Below are 15,595 nucleotides of genomic sequence, written 5' to 3' on the forward strand. Positions count from 1 at the left end.
AAAACAACTCCAAATATGCAATCTACTGAAATTTTTGTGCTGATCTGACTGCATACACATATGCAGTTGTACATGTCAATAATGTTAGAGAGCCCATTGGAGATATGCTGTGTTTTACAGCTAGTCTACAATGCATCAGTCTCGAACTACTCAAATCAGCATTGTCCTAATTTTGTACACAGAACTGATAATGAAATTGACATTGCTAGGCAAACTGACGCTGTTCAAACTGGCAGTATGGAAAAGTTTTACATATTTTAAGAAATTCTAAAAAATATTTTGCTGTTGCACTGCTTAGCTATCGCCAGCTTTTATTGAATTGAGACTTCTGCATGCTTGAAACACTAATCATGACTCACCAGTTCTTCGTCTATAGCCTGTGTTTTGACATGGTATATACAAACTGTGCAGCGGTATATACAAGTAATGCGGTTGTTGATAAAATTTATTATCAATAAAATCTACTATATAAACTACATATATGGCCTCTCGCCTTTTCAACGTAAGGCGTTACATTTGGAGCATTTTTGGACATTCGTCCCATAAAAAAAATTCAACCCTATACTGTGTTGCATGACTGTAGTCAAGCGCAAAGTTTTCTGTCCATAAACGGCGCCTGGTAGCAGCTGCTGTAGTTAGTGCATCTCGCTGTTGTCGCCGTTTCATCCATTCAGAAAATTCAGCTCGGCGAGCAGCTGTTGTAGCTAGTGCATCATGTTCTTGTCGCCGCTGCATCCGCTCGGAGGTTTCTGCACGCCTGGCCGATGTAGCGGCTGCTCTGAGCCGTTTGAGTTACTGCTGGGGTCGGTCTAGTAGTCTCTGCTCTTCTAGCAGCTGCAGCAGCAGTTCCGTTTCGTTGTGGGCGTAGCTGTGTTTGCTCTGCAGTTTCTGCTCGTCTAGCTGCTGCTGCTTCGCAAATTCGGTCTCTCTCTACGGGAATCAATCTGTTTTTGCGTTTGGGCAATAGGCTTTTTGGAAGGCATTGTACTGTTTCAAGCATTTCTAACATTGAATGAGATGGTGTGCTTTTTGTAATATACGCAGCTCGCTTTCTTCTCACCGCTGCCTATCGCCAGGCTCGGAGTGCCCGTGCAAGTTCTGTAGTTTCTGTAGTTCTCGTAGCTAAAAAAAAAGTAAAAGTAACTCAGCTGCGGAAGGAAATGAACATGTTTATTATCACAAACAGTGGCAAATCCAACGTTTTCAACCTTTACACTGAAGTAGACTCCCTTATGCGTTTTCTATGGTCGACCGCCATAGACACATTTTTGCGACTTTCCCAGCAACTGCTAGTAACTGAATTTTATTATTCGTTAATAACATAACCAACGATTTTTAAAACTTGTATGAAGTGACAATGTTGTCCAAAGATTTCTCTATAAAATTAGCCTAACATTTAATTTTAAAGCTTTGTTTGAGAATTTCCAACTTAACCCTTTCGAGTGCATGCACCACTATAGCGGCTTCGAGTATATTCTTCTCAAGTTCATTAGCCAGTTTTTAGGCTTTGCGTAGTTGCATTACTCATCCAACTATATTTAGAGCCTGCTTACAGGTACACTCTATCTACAAAGCTAAGCATGACCTTCAGACATGTTTGCAGACATCGGACTGGTCAAACAGCTATGGTCAAATGAAAGAATTTCGAGTAATTTGGGTTCGAAGTTCAACATCTCGATCAGTTAGTAACAACGCGTTGTAGTTAAGTAGTTGATGCCGTAGTAGTTAGTAGTTGATGCGTATAGGCTTCAATTCAGCGATAGAAATGGCAGACTTCCAGTAGAGTGGTGACGAAGATAAGTTAACACCTATAGACGAGACTGTAGATTGCATTGTATACACAGTATGTTTTAATCGTTTGTTATTATGTATAGTTTTATACATTTTCATGCTACCCTTATTAGTTGAAAATGTTCGTAGAACACGAATTTTAATAAAACCGCTATTTCATGCTACTTTCAATATTAATTATTTTTAATTTTTGAAATAAAGATAATACGATCAGATACAGAATTTTCTTTGCTTTCCAAGAGTATAGGTGTTCTATGTAAAAATGTGAGTGCTTCTACGGTTAAAATGACTTTTGTTGACCCATGTCATAATCTGTAGAGCATCATGATTTAATTGTACCTGAACGCGAAATTGGATTATGCAATTGTACCCGAAGTGGTTAAAACAACCATTTTTGTGTAAGTTTTGAAAATGCCATCGAGTTAGAAAACAATTACTTATGTTGATGACATAGCTGATTCAGATTTTAGTGATTACTCATATAATTAAAATAGCAATAGCAGTAATAGCAATAACATAGTAAATAGCAATAACATACAACAATACTAACCTTTTCGATGTAGAAATTTAGTAGGTAAAACGCAGTAGCAGTACCCTTGCAAGTTCTGTAGTAGCTGTAGTACTCGTAGCTGGAAAAGAATAAAAGTAACTCAGAATGAAGTGAACATGTTTACTATCACAAACAGTGGCAAATCCAACGTTTCCAACCCTTTCACTGAAGTAGTCTCATTTATGCGTTTTCTATGGTCGACCGCCGTAGACACATTTTGCAATTTTACCAGCAATTGCTAGTAACTAAATTTTATTATTCGTTGATAACATAACCAACGATCTTTAAGACTTTTATAGTAGTGACAGTGTTGTCCAAAGATTTCTCTATAAAATTAGCCTAAAATCTAATTTTAAATCTTCGTTCGAGAATTTCCAACTTAAAAACGAAGATTTTTTGTGCGAGTTCATTAAATGCGTCCGAGTTAAAAAAACAAATAACTACTTATGTTGATGACACATGACAGATAATTAAAATGCACAAAATATAGATACAACGATTTTTTGTATAGCAGTGCTTGTTAAAATGTTGGCAAATGAAATATATAACCAAAACAAACAGTATAGATGGAGTTTGAAATTGAAAAAAGTATCGTATACATATTAAGCAATATCGGCAAAATGGCTGGCAGTAGGCCGATAGCGAATTTGTACACGGATGCAAGTGAAAGGTTTATGTAGTGGAAGTGTGGCAATTCATAGACAATACAACATTGATTAAGAAATGCCTACCTTTTTATGTAGAAATGTAGTAGGTGAGAACTGCGTTTTCCCGTGACCGCAAGAAATCAACATTCGTGTGATCATCTCATTACACGTTGGCAGTAAATATTAATCGCATGTAAATTACTATTCATTAATCTATTTTATTTAATGATTAGTACATTTGTATAGCTGTATAGGCTGCCGAACTCAGAACGCTGCTTTCTCACACGGCCGCAATTTAGCTGTCCGAACGCGCCAATGTCGTTGGTCGCCGTAAAGAGGTGCGCTAACCAGATATGGCGTGCTCTGCGTAAAACTATGAATACCGTAGGTTATGTATAGTAGAGGCGTGTACTGTGTTGGATTGAGCCACCAACACGTAGCGGCGTACAAAACGTCTTACACTACAACAAATCACTAACCTCGGGTAGCACTGCGTTGGGCCGAGTTACCAACACGCAGCGGCATATGGAATGTCTTATGCTACAGGTAACAAGTCACCAACTCGGGCAACCTTACGTTAGAATGCGTCACCAACACACAGCGGCGTACGAGACGTCTTACGCTATAGGCAACGCAATTGCTCGTCTCTAGACAGGGGTCGACCCCTGGTCGACAGGTCGACAGTCTACAGCAAGGTCGACAGCCAGTAGAGGTCGACAGGTCGACTTGTCCTGATATACCGAGCAGCGCTTAGAGGCAAAATGCCGAGATACTTGCGATAAATCAAGTAATTCTCCTTATCAGAAAAACTGAAGAGAGACATGGTTCATGGAACAACATGTATTTCAGAACGAAATAATAAGGCTGATGCATTCCTTTATATACTATAAGATATGCAAATTAGTGGAACATAAGGCCAGCCCACGAGGGCGTAGCTACTCGGAAAAAGATAAAAATAAAATAGGGCACAACTCCCTATAAAAAGAACGTTATTTACGTGGTGGCCAATCTACCACACTCGCCGCCCCTATAGACGGGTTCGGCTATGAAATAATAATAACAATGAACATAAAGAATATGCATATGAGTATATAAACCAATACAAGTGAGTAGATACAGTAATGTTTATTGTCTGTGGGTCTTGGGTGAAAGGTGGTTGGCCAACTCCTCTAACCGACGGACGGCTCTCCGGAGGTTTCTGCTCGAAGTGCGTCGGCGGGGGAGCAGGGTCGACTCCTTTACAGTTTCTTGCGTGACTTCCATATTAGTTGTGTGATGTGGCGAGGTTGCGATGCAACTACAGAAAAAGACTACTGCTTGGCATCTCGGCATTTTATTGGCCCAATATCCTTGCCGTAAGGAGGAGACTCCTGATTGGATCCCTCCAGCAGTAAAATCTTCGAGATAGGCAGGGACTTTCCTGATTCGCTGAGGCCTCCTGGTATTTCCGGTCCCAGTGGTACTAGCCTGGACTCCTTCATTCCCCGTAGCTTTTGTTTCTTCGGTCGCCAAATTCGCAGCCAGTGTCGAGGCCAGCCCTCGAGTCAGAGTTGTGTTCACTCGGAAATACCAAAAAATCTTCGTTGTGGAGCCGAGGTGGTTCCAATCTTCCTGGCGATTGCGGTATTGGTAAATCTATTAATCGACTAGGCAGAAGTGATTCGGAAAGAACAGCATCTGGATTACTGTCTTTCTGTGATACTCGTTTCCAGGGCTAACCTCTCATGTTGGGACGTCTGGCAGGTTCTACCTCAGTTGGGGCTCGACCTTGTTGCACAAAGCTAGGGCGACAGAGCCTCAATCTTCCTTCGGCCTAAGTGGATCGCTGTCTATATCTTTCAACTTTGTACGTATGATTTTTGTGACTCCTTAGTACACGATAGGGCCCCACATACTTGGCCGCTAATTTCGGATTTTCGCCTTTTCTTCTCCGCTTGCTTAGCAACCATAAGAGGTCACCCTCATTGAACAGCGAGGGCTCCTTCACAACGATTGATACAATTTCCTTCTATCTTGGAGGAGAGTGTGAGCTTGTATCAACCGGTCGTGAACAGTCTGGACATACTCGTGTGTGCTAGTAAATGACTCCAACCTATTTCCATGCAGCAATTGGTCAGGAAGACAAAGCTCTCGACCCAACATCAAATAATTGGGTGTTTCCTTAGTGGCGGAGTGCATTAGCTCTCGCAGCGTTCGCATGATCTGTGGCAATAGTTGATCCCAGTCCTCTTGCCCTCTGCCCAGTAAAAGTGCTCGTAGGGAGTCACCCGATACTCGGTTGTTTCTTTCAACCACACCATTTCCTTCGGGGTGGTACGGAGTGGTCCTAGATTTATCGACTCCCCACAAGTCACATGTCTCTTGAAGCAAAGAGGACTCAAATTGGCTCCCCTGGTCGGTGTGGATAATTTCGGGCAGACCGAAGTAACTGAATACCCTTTCATCTAAGACTTGGGCCACCGTTGAAGCTGTAGCGTCAGGGATAGCTAAGGCATCTGACCACCGAGTGAAATGGTCAGTGAGTACCAACACCCAGCTATTTCCTCGAGGTGTCTGAGTTAGGGGTACCACTAAACCTACTGCTAGACGTTGCCATGGCCTCCCAGCGTACAACCGTTGTCGATTTCCGGAGGTCCGGGCCATTCCCGTCTTAGCCCGCTGGCAAACTTCACAGGAGAGAACTGCCCTCCTGATATCTCCAGTCATGCCCGGCCAGAACCAATCCAACTGGACGCGTTTCAGGGTCCTTTCCACACCGCAGTGAGTTTGGTCGTGGGCCTTCCACAAGATCTCCTGTCGCAGAGTCTGGGGGCACACCACCACCACCCTTTCTCGCCCATTCTGAATGAGATGAAGGGTCGATACACCTGATTCGTCAATCTGGAGCTGATAGAACATCTGGGCCAACCGCTGCATTTCGCAGCTGCCTACTTGCAATACTGCTTCTTCGACTCTTTTCCGGTTCCTGACGGCCTGGTAAATTATCTCTAGGTCGGTAGCGGGTCTCTGTTGCAATGCTCGTACTTCATTTAGTGAGGTTTGTACTACTGTCAACAATTCTGGGACCTTTGGGGCATCTGGCGGTGAGAAATCTAAACTCGTGGCCCTAGAGTCTGATCGTACTGTAACTTGGTCAGTCTCTACAACGAGTCCTGGCTCACCTGCCACCTTGATGGCCCATAACCAAGGGTCTTGAGACTTTCTGAAGGGGTTGTCCAACACTCTGGGTGACCCCGCACCGCATGGCAGCCGTACTAGGCTGGCTGGTGTGGGAGTCGAGAGGCTGGGCCCTGATGTATGTCTGCTGCTGGGTAGTCGAGGCCAATCGTCTTCGTCCAACTGGTGGGCGCTAGGACTGGGTCTTCCTGTACCTCTTGGTGGCTGTACTGGAACTTGGTCCACTGGTACATTAGTTTCCCAATTAGTCAATGGGGGTACTAGAGAGTCACACACTTGTGACCTAGTTGGCCCCTGATCCCGCTTCTCAATGGCAGCACACTGCCGGCAGTCGATGCACTGTTGTCGACTCAACCCATTGAGTTACCGTGCTTAACGCCTTTTCGATGGATGATTTGATACTTGTGCTCGGCTAAGCTCTCCAGCCACCGGGCCACCTGGCAAGAGAGTTCCTTTCTCCGGTGCAGCCAAACCAAGGAGGCATGATCTGTCTGGATGGTAAACTCTCTGCCATATAGGTATGGCCAGAAATTTCGGACAGCTAGCACGACTGCCAGCAGCTCTCTTCTAGTCATGCAGTAGTTGCGTTCGGCGGGAGAGAGGGTCTTGCTATAGTAGGCTATAGGTCGCTCCTTGCCTTGCTGGACCTGGGATAACACAGCTCCGGTCCCTACGTTACTAGCATCAGTATCGAGTACGTAGGGTAAAGAGGGATCAGGATATGCCAGCACTGGAGCATGCGTCAGTGACCACTTGAGCTTAAGGAAAGCTTTTTGTTCATCTTCTCCCCACTTCCAGGGGACCACCTCGCTCATCAACAGGGTGAGAGGTTTGGCGATCGAGGCGTAGTCAGGTACGTATCGGTGGTAGTACCCAGTGGTACCCAAGTACGATCTTAATTGAGTCACATCCTGTGGTGCTGCCCATTTACTGATGGCCTGAATCTTCTCAGGGTCGGTAGCCACTCCAGTGTCGCTGACTATGTGGCCCAGGTACTTGACTTGGGTCTGGAACAGACTGCATTTAGAGGGCTTCAATTTTAATCCTGCTTGCCTCAATCGTTCCAACACCTCTGCCAGCCTAGCTACATGACTAGAGAAGTCTGCCGACATGACGATGATGTCGTCTAAGTATAGCAGCAAAGTTTTCCAGTGTAGCCCTTGGAGGATGCGTTTCATTAGCCGCTGGAAGGTAGCCGGAGCGGAGGTCAGCCCAAAGGGGAGCACCTTCCATCTCCATAATCCACTGCGTGTGGTAAATGCTGACCGTTCCTGGGCCTCAGCAGAGAGAGGTACCTGCCAATACCCGCTCATCATATCCAGGGTACTGAAAAACTTGCTGCCGGACAAGGCATCTAAACTCTCGTCGATCCGGGGAAGGGGGTAGGCATCCTGGCGAGTGACACTATTGAGCTTTCTATAGTCCACACATAGTCGCCACGCCCCGTCCTTCTTCCTCACCAAGACCACCGGAGAGCTCCAGGCCCCGTGAGCGGGCTCAATCATGCCTTGTTTCTCAAAAGCCGAAACTTGTTGCTCGATTTCGGCTTCTTTCTCATGTCCTACTCGATATGGGGGTTGATGGATGGGCAGGGCCTCTGGGAGAAGGGGGATTTCATGTTGTACTGGGGTGGTACGCCCCACGTCTTTGCTTCCTTAGCTGAACACATCCGCATAACGAACCAAAAGGTCTTCCATCCTTCTGTGCTCGGTAGGGGACGAGCAATGCGGCGCCGCTTGTTGGAGCAAGTCCTGCAAGTGGGAGGGCACGCTTGAAGGTGAAAGGGGATGTTCCTTAGGAGTCTCGACATCTTCCTTTGCTGTCCAGGGAACCCCTAGTTCGTTCGGCCCTACTCCAGTGTATTGTCCCACAATCGTCCCTGCCGTCACGCTGACTGGATGGTCGGTAGGATTCATACAGCGGATGGCCACTCTTCCCTTTTTACCGGGTTGATGTAAGCTGGCGGCCACCATATAACTGCTTCTTACTCCTTCGATCAGCCCTACTGGCTGATAGGATGAGGATGTGAGACGCCCAGCAACTAGGACCTCGGCTTGAGGAGGAAGCGTTGTGGCTCGCATTATCTGAACTCCACTTGTCAGGGGTCGACCCTCTCTGTCAGTGCAAGTCGATTTCTGCCCATTTAACACCAACGTGAGTTGCTGAAAATTCATCTCACAGTGGTGGTCGACCAAGAATGGCATGCTCAGGATGGCATCCTGTTTCAGGGCACACACCACTAGAGATACAGTGACTTGGACACTCCTGACTCCGACTGGGAGAGTGATGAGTTCGTGAAATTGCAGCTGTGTACCATCTGCTATCCGCCCATAGTCTTCTCGAACCTCTAATCGGCTCTTGACATCCTTGGGTAAGCGCTCAAAAACATGCCGTCCCAACAGATTAGACGTGCATCCGGTGTCCACGAGAAACTAGACGGGCTGCCCTCCGATGCGACCTGGCAAGAAATAGCTGCTATTATGTAGCTTCCACAATTCATCTCCATGAGTTTGTCCGGCTTCGCTCATTCTCTGGGGGCCTTTTTGGAAGGCCGAGACGGCTTTGGCCAGACGTATGTTTCTTCGTTGGTTTCTGAGGGTGGGAGACCTGCACACTCAGGTAAGGGCTGATACTGGTTATGCAAGGGGACCGGTGGTGACCAGGGGGGGGGAAGCCTGTGTCGCCTAGTCCGTCGTGGCTGTCGCCACTGGTCTTGCATTGGTATAGTAGATTCACAGTCAGCACTTCCCCTTACTGCTGTGGATGGGAACCGTTTCCCGACCTCGTGGCTTGAGGTGGTTGTCTTTGGATAGCTTGAGGGCACCGGCGTTGTACGTGCCCTGTCGGGCCTCAGCCCCAACAGTTAGGTTCCTTTCGCTCCGCTCCTCGCCGCCCCAATCGGTTTCCTTCTTTTAGTCTATCTGTTAGCCCTTTTATGGCCAGTAGGACGTCATTCAAGGTGGCTGATGGATGATCCGAGTGGATGGGGGCGACTGTAGCAGGGGTAGTCTCCTCATTCTCTACTGTCATTACTAGGGGTCGAGCACCAGGCCTAGGAAGAGTGGGCTGAATTTGCAGGAACTCATTTCCTGCCTGCACTGCTTCCTCTAAGCTCTGGGCTCTTACTGCCAAAAGGTGGCGTTGGAGGTACGTGTTTTCTAGAGTCAGGGAAAACGCACCCATGGCTATGTTAGCTTGGTAGGAGTCCGGAAGGTCAGCGTATGCTATCTTCACTAGACACTCCATCTCCGTTGCGTGCTCTTGGAGGCTAGTCTTTGGCTCCCTCTTTAGGTGGAGCCTACTCTTGGCCTCTCTCGGGGAGAGTCCATACTTTGTGCATAAGGCCGAGAAGATGGAGGCGGGTGAATCTCCTCGACTGCAACCTCTGGCCCCCTCTTTCAATGTTTCACGCAGGTGGAGGAGAGTGGCCTTCTCATTCCACTCATTAGCTTCTGCAACCTCTTCGAACTGGGAGATGAATAGTTTCACGTCTTCACTCCCATCGAATTTTGGTGGCTTGAAGCTAGCCTCCCTCCTAGGTATTTGTAAGGCTCTGGTAATAGCCTCTGTCATCTGACCAATTTGGTTGACCTGTTGTAGCTCTGCCTCAGCCAGATGTCTGGTAGCAGTCCGTCGGCTGCTTGGCATGGTTACAAAGGTCGTCTTAGAAGTCCTTTTTACAGCAGTCTTATCCCACTGCTGCCACCAGTGTGTTGGATTGAGCCACTAACACGTAGCGGCGTACAAAATGTCTTACACTACAACAAATCACTAACCTCGGGTAGCACTGCGTTGGGCCGAGTTACCAACACGCAGCGGCATATGGAATGTCTTATGCTACAGGTAACAAGTCACCAACTTGGGCAACCTTACGTTAGATTGCGTCACCAACACACAGCGGCGTACGAGACGTCTTACGCTATAGGCAACGCAATTGCTCGTCTCTAGACAGGGGTCGACCCCTGGTCGACAGGTCGACAGTCTACAGCAAGGTCGACAGGGTCGACAGCCAGTAGAGGTCGACAGGTCGACTTGTCCTGATATACCGAGCAGCGCTTAGAGGCAAAATGCCGAGATACTTGCGATAAATCAAGTAATTCTCCTTATCAGAAAAACTGAAGAGAGAGATGGTTCATGGAACAACATGTATTTCAGAACGAAATAATAAGGCTGATGCATTCCTTTATATACTATAAGATATGCAAATTAGTGGAACATAAGGCCAGCCCACGAGGGCGTAGCTACTCGGAAAAAGATAAAAATAAAATAGGACACAACTCCCTATAAAAAGAACGTTATTTACGTGGTGGCAAATCCACCACAGTACTAACCGGAGAATCCCGTTAACGCGCCCTAGATACCTAGTAGCGGCTAATAGTCGGAAAAGTATGGTACTCTATAAGGCGGACAATCAATCACACAATCAATCACACAGACAACGATTGCTGTTTATATAGTAGATTTCAATATATATATTTTTCAAAGTCTGTCTGTTGGAAATCCAGCTATAGCTATTACTAGAACAGCTGAGCTGGACAACAATAGAGATTCAAAGTCATGGCTTACCGTCATTAGAAGCCTAACCTTACAGTAATACTTCAACTTACGAGTGCTCCAACGTACGAGAAACTTGAGATACGAGCTGGCTTTTAAGCAAGTTTTAGCACTAACATACGAGCAATGTTTGAGATACGAGCACGTGAGTCAGTTGCAAAGTATGCCGGAGGTGTTTTATAAGAACAGCATCACTCTGTATTTTTCAACTACTCAGATTATACTTTTGTACCGTGTTTTCTGTGCGCAATTTTCAGTGCAGAATTATGTGAATTAAAAGTACGGTGCGTAGACCGAAAGTTTGCCAGTAAAATGAAAGATAATGGAAAGAAAAAGCAAACGATAACAATTGATATTGAACGGAAAATTATTGTAAAATATGCGAAATGTGTATGCGTGATTGAGATAGCTCAGTAATATGACAGAAATACATCTACAATTATCAAACCGAAGGGTTATATTTAAGGCATTCAGTTTGCAAAAGGACTAACCATAGTTTCTAAACGACGCAGCGATCTTCACGACCGCTGATGGAGATAGGCATTGGATTCAGGCATTGGATAAAAGATAAACAAGTGGCCGGTGAAAGCGTAGCTGAAACGATGTTTCAATAAAGGCGAAAAGGCCGGCGGTTAAAAGGCGAAAAGGCCTATGTGAAAAGGCCGGTGCTATCTATAAAAATAGACTTTCGGACAAGTTGGCTAGTGGTCGTGCATTAACCCTGTATGACGACACTAGTGTTCGTCCTAACCGCAACACATTGAAAGGGTGACAAAGGCAAACGTCCTTAGATAGGTTTATCTTAAAACGGCTGGCTGGTCGTGAAAGCGAAACAAAGGAAAAAATAGCTAACCAGCGAGAAACTTCAAACTATGAACGCCGAAGAAATTTTAATTACGAAAATTGAAAGTTTGCTTTTAGGTTTGCTTTTAAGTTTTTTTTTTAAGACTTTGATAAAATCCAAATTTATCAAATTCAACTGTTGTAATGAAGAATAACACTTATATCTCCCTCCCTGGCAAATGCTAGCGTTAGCTGCTACTGTATGTATTTAATTTTACATTTTAATTAATCACATTTCCTTGCATTGTTTTTATTTGTTGCTTTTTGAAAGCATGTAGTAAGTTAGGACAATAACCAACATGTTCTTTCTGTTACAATATCTTGTTTTGAGTGTTTTATTTGCATTTTTTAGAGTATAGAAACCAATTAATATATATTTAATTGTTCTATATATAAATAAATTGCACCAACATGCGAGTAAATTGACATACGAGCTCAGTCTCGAAACGCATTAAGCTCATAAGTCGAAGTATGACTGTATTAGGTAACTAGCTTAGTGGAGTTTTCCGTTGGCAATATGCCAGGCTACTAGCTTGAAAGGTACAGTTGTTTGACAAAGTTTACAACCTTTACAGTTGTTTTTATTTCTCTCTCAATTTATTTCAACTACACAACACACTTCTCTCATGATATGTACTTTGAAAGTTATAATGGCAAATGTTGTTATATGTTAAATACAAATTAATTTTCTGTCCAAAGACTCTGTTATTACATGGGCAACGCCGGGTGGTGTAGCTAGTATATATATATATATATATATATATATATATATATATATATATATATATATATATATATATCTATATATATATATACAGTAGATGCAGTATGAACAGTCTCTTGCATGAAAGTGCTCAATATTAAAATAGAGCGATGTAAAATTGGGTAAAAATGAAAGTTAAAGTTAAGTTTAAAACAACTTTATTACTAATACGTGGTTGAATTTTATCCTTCAATCACACAACAACTGATGAATGACGCACTCAATTTTGCATCCTCCGTTACGCAAATATCAGAAGATGAGATAAACACTATTATGCACGCCAAAAAGTCATTGCTGTTCAGCCAAAATACACCATGGCAAAAGAAAACCTGCAATGAGTTATTTGACATTACTATGGGAAGCTATGATGGGGCGGAATGCTGTGAGCTGGTTGGAGCCTATATACTCAAGCAGATCCAAGATGAGATAGGCAACACTTTCGGTTTATATCGAGATGACGGCCTAGGAATAACCAACAAGACCCCAAGAGAAGCTGAGAAAATCAAGAAAAAACTCTGCTCTATCTTCCACAAGAACGGACTACGCATAACTGTATCGGCGAACAAAAAGGTGGCCAACTTCTTAGATGTAAACCTAAACCTGACGACCGGTATACACAGAATTTACCACAAGCCAAATACACATCCACAGTATGTACACGCCAAGTCCAATCATCCACTTGGAGTAATTAACAATATACCACTAGGTATAAATAGGAGACTGAGCAGCCTGTCATCAGACAACTCCACATTTACCACCGAAACTGACATATACCAGCAGGCACTCAATCTAAGCGAACACAAACACAAGCTTGTGTTTCAGCCTGCCCCGACAAACAATGCGCAAAACAGAGACAAGAATACCAGACGAAGACCGATACTATGGTACAACCCGCCATTCAGCAAAAATGTAGCTAATAACATCGGTAAGATTTTCTTTAATATCCTGGACACAGAGTTCCCTAAATCACACGCTCTTAGTAAGATCTTCAATAGAAACTTTGTGAAATTAAGCTACAGCTGTATGAACAATGTGAGCAGTATCATTAGCGCTCATAATACCAGATTGCTGCAGCATCACAATGAGACCCCTATAACTACAGAACCAAGAGAATGCAACTGCCGACATAAGAATGGCTGCCCACTACAAGGAAAGTGCCTGAGCAAGTCGATTATATATAAGGCGACAGTCACCACCAATGATCAATCTGCGGACGAACATTACATAGGATTGACTGACACCACATTCAAACAACGCTATTACAATCATATGACAACCTTTAGAAATGTAGAGAAAAGATCAAGCACCGAGCTCAGTAAGCACATATGGACCTTAAAAGACCAAGGCATAGAATATAACATCAAGTGGAGCATAGTCAAAAGAGCTACATCATACAACAAGACCACAGGCAGATGCAACCTATGTCTGTATGAGAAATTTTATATTATATACAATCCTAACATTGCTACCTTAAACAAACGCTGCGAACTAGTTTCAACATGTAGACATGCTGGCAAATTCCTTTTAAGCAATTTTAAGACTTAACTTTTAAACTTCTGCTTTGTTGAGGCTTTAAATCGTGTTGCTTGCTAATTTTAATCCTACGTATCAGTGGTGTATTTAGGTATTTTAAGACCTACGCTTTTATTTCCATCTATATATAAGTCGTTTTCAGTGCTAACAATTTTATCTGATGATTATTGCATGGCAATATGAAACTATTAGTAATAAAGTTGTTTTAAACTTAACTTTAACTTTCATTTTTACCCAATTTTTTTATATATATATATATATATATAAAACTATGTGTACTAAAAAACTAAAAGTTTTGATAAAACATTTTATTACTTAAAATATTACTTAAACTTTATATATACATGTATATATACATATATATATGTATATATATACATATTCACATACAGTATGTTATATATATATGAATGTATATATATTCATATATATATATAACATATGTATATATATATATGTGTATATATATGCATATATATAACATGTTGAACATAGAACATAGAACATGTTGAATACATCATAACCCTGTTGCCATCTGTGCTAAAATCTTCTTTGATAGATGGATTAATGAAGTGTAATCAGAGCTGGATTGGCAGGTACTTCTGAATAGCTCGACTCAATTCCAACGAGCCAAATATTAAATGCAAAACGTTTCATGCTCCACCCTACTAGGTGAAAATAGCTGAGTTTGCCGACCAGGTGCAGAAATGACTTCAGTAATTCTTTGCCAGAATTGGTAGGTTAATTGATTTCAACGAAATTGACGTTGTTTTGCGTTCACTATTTTGGTCAACTCATAAAACCATTTGTTTTGTGCTTTAATTAACTAATCGAATCGATCAGTAAATCTTTTCTACAAATTGATAATAACTAGATAAAGTTGACTATACATGACTTCTTGGGATGCAGTTGGTTTCGACATATATTCAAATATATTCTTTTCAAAGATGACGGTGTGCTTATTTTGTTTAGTAGGAATTTCCGGTGTGGGTAGCAACTGAGAACTTACTTGATACAAAGGCCGCGATGAAATAAGTTAACTCGACGATCTAATTACCGTAGACCGGCAGAATCGCAGTTGGTACTCAGATGTTTACACAGCATTTAGAGGAGGCTAATATAACAAGTTTTTAATTTCCCTTATATGACGCGAATGAGACATTCATATTAATGTATCTGTAGCTTAATTTAAAATTTTATTCTAGCCAACATGAGCAAATACAAAACAAAATATGTGCCGATAGAGCTGCGTAGGGCTAAACTTTTAGCGCAATAGCCGATGTGAATACAAAAGATACAGACAGGTTGTATCACTCGTTACATCATTTTGGACAAGTCTGGGCATGGTTTTTTGGCCTGAGCATTTTTACCGCGACCAACTTTTTTCGATTTTAATCTTCAAGTATTTTGACAATGAGATTGCCTAACACAACAAACAACATATCAACTGATAGACAAAAACGCTTTCTTTTAAAATTAACTAAAATTTGACGCAATAACATCTTTAACTCTAGGCACATTCTTTTTCCTGGCTTTGGTATGATTGGGTGGCAACTTGGTTGCTGCCATGCTTTCTTCCTAGGTTCCCCTGTTCTAATTCCTTGCAAATTTCCTGTTTTTTGGAGAAGCTGGTTTACCATTGACACTACCTGCTTTAGCACTTTTTGGATTTGCAACTGGTTTTGCATAAATCGTTCATACATTAATGGTGGTAATGTGTTTGCTTCCTGTGCTTTG

This window comes from Watersipora subatra, chromosome 3 (genome assembly GCF_963576615.1).
Source record: "Watersipora subatra chromosome 3, tzWatSuba1.1, whole genome shotgun sequence".
Classification (NCBI taxonomy): Eukaryota; Metazoa; Bryozoa; class Gymnolaemata; order Cheilostomatida; family Watersiporidae; genus Watersipora; species Watersipora subatra.